A 7,283-nucleotide genomic window follows, 5' to 3' on the forward strand; every position below is an offset into this window, starting at 1 on the left:
TCTATAATAAACTTCCAAATTGGACTAGGTGCAAAATTAACATGGGCTTTACAAAAACATTTGGTGGGATCCAACACAGCCAGTAGTGCTCCTTGAAGGATTACCATCGGCCCCTAACACTTCCATACGTCTTCAGTAGTGCCTCCAAAAAGAAAATCAGGTTTTAAAGATTCATCCATAGTGACACATCAAAGAAACTTAGCATATTAGACCTCTAAAATGTGGCTTTGTAACACATGCACACATAGACTCTTTCTCCTCCTCCCAATTCCCCCTTCTTTAAAGTGAACTCTCAGGCTATCATTTTATTAGAGAAAACAAAGGGAGTAACCTACTGAAGCAGATTGCTTAATTTACTTTTCAGATAAGACCCTTACAAAGCATTTTTTTTTTCTTTTTGGTAAATACCTTTAACATGAGAAATAGACGACAAGACCACAATAACTCAATATCCATAAAATATAAAGTGTATTGAGTACCAAAGGGTGAGGACAAGAATCTTTAATTTCCTATTTGGCATCCCCCGTGTCACTCTGGACCAATCAGATTTCACACTGTTTCAGTTTCACCACCTCTAAGGGGGAAAGCAATACCTGCTTCTCAAAGATAGAAATGCGGTATTGTCTTGACTTTAAGGAAATCCATCCTCATTACCACAAATAAGAGAATAAGAATCATTCTGAGCCTTCATAGTTCAGTAATTTCAATACTACAAAATTCTAGTGGAACAAAAGAATTGGGACAAATACACTGATGTTCATTGAAACAAATTTTACTTTTGTTTAATCTGCACGAAGTCACCACAAAGACCAAATCTAGTTTCAATGAGATGCCTCTAAAATTCTCCAGCGTGAAAAAAACTTCACTTACAGGCGTTTGCTGACAAAGAGAGATTTCTCTTCTGCCCCTACAGAAGGCTGTATTACTCACACTCGGCTTTGCCCCTCCCAGGTGACTCCACCCAACTTGATCGCCAAATAAGGCAATCCTGAGAGTGAGTTTTCCTCCTATTTACTGGAATTGTTTGGTGAACAGGAGAATTTTTAAAGGAATAGCTAGTTCTATTTCCTTTTTGACATTCTCAACTCATCAGCCAGGGAGAGGACTGGATACATATAGGAAAGTGATTCTCAAACTTGGTGCACAACAGAATCACTTGGGGAAATGTAAAAATACCGATGCCTGACTTATTGGCCTGGGCATGGCGATTTGTAAACATTTCCCAGCTGATTATAATACATGTATATTTCGGGTTGGGGAGAACCACTTTTAGAATTAAAATTTGTGCTCCCTAAATTCCAGAAGCCACAAGTGACAGAAAAATTAGTTGTCACAAATTACTTCCTGGGCCCAGTATTCTGGGAAGTGCTTTAATGATGTCACTGTATCCTTCCTGTAACCGTGTGTCAAGCCCTAGAGATAATCTTCATCATTGGTCTAATGTGGCAAATATTTATTGAAACATCATTATTGTCCTAGGCAGCACTGTGAATACATAGATGAGTAAGACACAGTTCATGTCCTTGAAAAGCTCATAATGATAACAGGGATTCATTACAACCCTAATATAATGAAGAAGACTTTTTGTGAGAAAGTGCAAATTACTAACAAAGGAGGGAAGGAATCTTACAGCTTGGGGGTATCGAGAAAGGTGACCCTGTGGGCTCACTGGTGCACTAGAGGCAACTCCTTCCAGTCCCTGCATTTTCAGAAATTTTGTGAGCCAGTTGATACCAGGTTGGTAGCTTGAAATTGGCCACAGTGGGAGTTTTTACACTGGCAAACACTACAAAGCAGGGCTCTTTCTGTCTGCAGAGCTGCTTGTTAAATATTTACTAGCACTTTGCTGATGGACCTTGAAAGATGTATAGGATTTCACTCTGGAGAGGTGAGATAGGCCAGGTAGAAATAAAAGTATGATCGAAAACAAAGTATTGGGAGAGTTTCAAGATTCCTCAAGTGAGAAAGAATGAGTAATCTGGTTTGCTAGGAGTAAGATACAAGTAAGATATAAGATTTTATTTTCACGGGCTCCAAAATCAATGCAGACAGTGACCAAAGCCATGAAATTAAAAGATTCTAGCTCCTTGGAAGGAAGACCAAGACAAACCTGGACAGCATATTAAAAAAACAGAGACATCACTTTGCTGACAAAGGTGCATATAATCAAAGCTATGGTTTTTCCAGTAGTCATGCACAGATGTGAGAATAGGACCATAAAAAAGGCTAAGAGCTGAAAAATTGATGCTTTTGAATTGTAGTGCTGGAGAAGACTCTTGAGAGTCCCTTGGACTGCAAGGAGATCAAACCAGTCAATCCCAAAGGAAATCAATCCTGAATGTTCATTGGAAGAACTGATGTTGAAGCTGAAACTCCAACATTTTGGCCACCTGATGCAAAGAGTAGACTCAATGGAAAAGAACCTGGTGCTGGGAAAGATTGAGGGCAAGAGGAGAAGGAGAAGGAAAAGGAGACAACAGAGGATGAGATGGTTGGATGGCATCACCAATTCAATGGATGTGAGTTTGAGCAAACTCTGGGAGATAGCAAAGGACAGGAAAGTCTGACATGCTGCAGTCCACAGGATTGCAAAGAGTCACACGACTCAGTGACTGAACAACAGCAACAAGATACAAGTAGGCAAGGAACAGGAGCTACAGCTGTAAAGCGGAGGGAGGTGTATGCTAATTAAGTCTAAAGAATCAGTGTAAAATGTCTAGAAGAGCCTGACACACAGTTCAGGTTTACTTCAGCTGCTCAGTCGTGTCCGAATCTTTGCGAACCCATGGACTGCAGCACGCCAGGCCTCCCTGTCCATCACCAGCTCCCAGAGTTTACTCAAACTAATGTCCATCAAGTCGGTGATGCCATCCAAACATCTCATACTCTGTCGTCCCCCTCTCCTCCCACCTTCAATCTTTCCCAGCATCAGGGTCTTTTCAAATGAGTCAGTTCTTTGCATCAGGTGGCCAAAGTATTGGGGTTTCAGCTTGAGCATCAGTCCTTCCAATGAATATTCAGGACTGATTTCCTCCAGGATGGACTGGTTGGATCTCCTTGTAGTCCAAGGGGCTCTCAAGAGTCTTTTCCAACACCACAGTTCAAAAGCATCAATTCTTTGGCACTCAGCTTTCTTTATAGTCCAACTCTCACATCCATACATGACCACTGGAAAAACCATAGCCTTGACTAGACGGACCTTTGTTGGCAAAGTAATGTCTCTGCTTTTGAATATGCTATCTAAGTTGGTCATAACTTTCCTTCCAAGGAGTAAGCTTCTTTTAATTTCATGGCTGCAATCACCATCTGCAGTGATTTTGGAGCCCAAAAAAATAAAGTCTGACACTGTTTCCACTGTTTCCCCATCTATTTGTCATGAAATGATGGGACCAGGTGCCATGATCTTAGTTTTCTGAATGTTGAACTTTAAGCCAACTTTTTCACTCTCCTCTTTCACTTTCATCAAGGGGCTCTTTAGTTCTTTTTCACTTTCTACCATAAGGGTGGTGTCATCTGCATATCTGAGGTTACTGATATTTCTCCTGGTAATCTTGTTTCCAGCTTGTGCTTCATCCAGCCCAGCGTTTCTCATGATGTGCTCTGCATATAAGTTAGATAAGCAGGGTGACAATATACAGCTTTGATGTACTCCTTTCCCTATTTGGAACCAGTCTGTTGTTCCATGTCCAGTTCTAACTGTTACTTCTTGACCTGCATACATATTTCCCAAGAGGCAGGTCAGGTGGTCTGGTATTCCCATCTCTTTCAGAATTTTCCACAGTTTGTTGTGATCCACACAGTCAAAGGCTTTGGCATAGTCAGTAAAACAGAAATAGATGTTTTTCTGGAACTCTCTGACACACAGTAGGTGCTCAAAAAACGTTAAAACCATTTATCTCCCCTTCGTTTCCCAAATAAGTTCAAACTCTTGACATCAAAGGTTCTCTGCAAATGGGGTAGGTATTTTTTAAATAGATGAGACTGAGGTTCGGGGAGATTAAGAAACTGGACCAAAAAAAAAAAAAAAGAAACTGGACCAAGGACATACAGTTAATGATTGAGTCTTATGGCAGAAAAGTGAGGTAGACAATGACTCTAAGATGGTGACAGGGAGAATGGAGAATGGAGATGCGGTCTGGAGAAGTAGGGAAATGAAAGAATTAGAGGAAATCCTCTGAGTCCAAACACTGGTTGTGCATGCACATGGCAATAGCAGCAGCAAAGGCGCAGCTGCGGAGAGAAGCAGGCACTAACCATTTGGTTCACAAGTTGCTACCCAGGGCCTGATGAACATCAGCCTTTCCCAGTTCTTAGGATCCACTGGGCTTGATGAGCTATGAGTTTTCTTCCTCTCAATCCCCTTTTGGAGGCTAGGAAGCTCTTTGCTTCAATCAGCTGCAATTTCAGGGATGCCAGATCCGCTGAGGCTCCCAGAAAGTACTAAGGATTCTGGAAACTGTGGGTAACATCCCTGGAGATTCAGGCCAGGCTCTGGAAGCTGGGGTGCTTTTTGGGAGCATCAGATCTCACAGTAGGCTCTTGAACTTTTAGCTGTGACTTTGCTTCCCTGGTGGTTCAAACAGTAAAGAATCTGCCTACGATGCAGGAGACCCAGGTTCCATCCCTGGGTTGGGAAGATCCCTTGGAGAAGGGCATGGCAACCCATTCCAGTATTCTTGCCTGGAGAGTCCCATGGACAGAGGAGCCTGGCGGGCTACTGTCCACGAGGCCACAAAGAGTTGGACACGACTGAGCGACTAACACTTTTCAGTTCTCTGATGGAGGTGCTTTAATCCTAACTGATCTGTCTGCCTCTTAGAACTAGGGCAACCTGACCTTTGGTTGAGGTAATGAGACAGATTTCCTAAAGCCAACTCAGTTTAGATCTGACTACCTCACAGGAGTGGGCGAAGTGGTACGTTGGTACACTCTTCCTCTCCCTGTAACTGGCTTATGGTGGACAAGTCGATCCAGCAGAGTTTGTAAACTGAGCTTAAGGATGGGCTGAGGGTCAGAGATTCTTTCTGAGAAGTAGTCATTCTGTCCATTTTCATCACTGCTGGGAGTTCCATCCTGAGAATTCTCCCGCCATGTCTTCAACAAAGTCCTGAAGAACCAAGACCAGCCAGGTGTGGAAAACCCTGCTTTCTTTTAAAACCCTGCACATGCTGAAGAGCATCTTTGAATCCTCCGTTCAGTTCAGTTCAGTCACTCAGTCATGTCCAACTCTTTGCAACCCCATGGACTGCAGCATGCCAGGCCTCCCTGTCCATCACCAATGCCCGGAGCTTACTCAAACTCATGTCCATCAAGTCAGTGATGCCATCCAACCATCTCATCCTCTGTCATCCCCTTCTCCTCCCACCTTCAATCTTTCCCAGCATCAGGGTCTTTTCAAAATGAGTCAGTTCTTTGAATCCTAGACTGCATTAAAAAATTTCTGGGTACAGATTGTTCCAATTAAATTCTTAAATGTCAAAAGTTTCTTAAAATAAAACTCCTTAAAATAAACCAAATCAGCCGTTCTGGATTTTAGCCAACGTAAATCAAAGTACCTAACCAGATGGGGATTCTGTAAACTAAAGGTAAGAGCAGTTGTTTGCAGCTTACAGCCTGAAGAGAAAAAGCAAAAGGCATCGGAGAGGCCATTTTTCCTTTCCGAATTGTTTTTCAAAACACAGGGTAACATCCTAATAAACAAATGAATCGTGCTTCCTGCATGCAGCACCTGTTCACAGAAACCCCAAAATATGCCTGTGACGTTTTGAAAAAAGAAGCTGTGGTCCAGTTAGCAAAACAACTGAACTTTTCCAGAGCGAGAGAGGAATTCAGCAGCTGCTTGTCTAACCTGGAGAGAAGCATGTGGGGAATATCACTCACTCCAGGTCCCATCAGTCTGAATGAGGGCAGCAGCAAGTTGCAGCTGGACTTGACCCAGCACGCGTGGTTCTCTGGCCACCGAGATCTTGCAGCAGACATGCTGCCAAGAAGATGCAACTCTGTTAGAAACAGTTTCCTGCACAACACCACTGACCATATCATACACACACACCCCGCAATGAGCTGGAGTTACTGTCTTGAGAGCAGAAAAGAATTCTATTGGGAAAGAAGAGCTTTCTGATACACTGAGAGGAAAAAAGCTGCCATCGCTTATCTCGGTACCCAGCTGGGGAGGGATCCTGTGAGCTGCCAGCACCAGTGTGGGTGAAGTGGGGCAGAAGATGGCCCAGGCCAAGGTCAGACACAGACAAGATCGGAAACAAGTGTCCAGCCTGGGCTGCAAAGCTATCAGCACGCAGGGCACTGGGCAAGGTCAGTGTGGAGTCAACAGCCAAAGATGCCAAGTGGGAGCAGGGGTCCTTCATTTGCTGGTGGTCTTCAGGGAACAAGAAGATCTCTTTCTTTCTTTGCTTGGCTCACCACGACTCATCCTTTGGGCCCTTGGCTCAGACATCATTTTCTCAAGGCAGCCCCCAGACCGGTCTTACACACTGTCCCATCACCCTGCAGTGCTCCTATGTAACACTCCTAATTGAAGTGATTTGATGATGAATTTTAGTTCTCCCTGCTGCTAGAAAACATAAGGTGGACCCCTGTCTTCTTAACCACTGCATCCCAGTACCCAGCACAGCAGCACAGTATGTGGCCCATTGTCAGCCCTCAAAACATCTTACTGGGAGGAAGGAAAGATGAATAAAGGCCCCCAAAGAGCGTAGAGGGCTAGAGGAAGGACAGGAGGGGAATATCTGAGGGTGGTGTATGCGAAGCTTCATCCTGTTCTAGATCTCCTTTCTGAGGATCTGCAGGCAGACCTGCAAGCTGAGTGTAGCTGGCCCTTAAGGCATAGAACCCTCCAGCCTAGCAACTGACCCATGAGAGGGACACCTAAGGATATACGGTTTAGGAACCTAAAATTTGAATCTCTCCTGGGAAAATGGTCTCATTTTTTTCCTTGGTGTTTCATCTCTTGATGGGTTTTTTTTTTTTTTTCCCTTTCGGTGTTTTGAGATGGAAACAAGCTGTAACCTGAAACTATAGATACTTTTCAAGGATGACGGTATGTCGAAAGAATGTAGTTAAAATGCTCATTAGGGATCATCTACAATTGTAAAGAACAGGGTAGAGAAACAGATTCCCTCTATCCGTAGATTTTAACAAAACAAGATGAACCTTTGAAAAAAAGATAACCATTTACAATACCCTGACAAAGAAAATCTAATGAAAGAAATCTGAAGGATATAGGCAAAGGAAGAGCTTCAAGAAGACTGCAGTTTATAGGCAGA

The sequence above is a fragment of the Bubalus bubalis genome, chromosome 15, assembly GCF_019923935.1.
Source record: "Bubalus bubalis isolate 160015118507 breed Murrah chromosome 15, NDDB_SH_1, whole genome shotgun sequence".
Taxonomy (NCBI): Eukaryota; Metazoa; Chordata; class Mammalia; order Artiodactyla; family Bovidae; genus Bubalus; species Bubalus bubalis.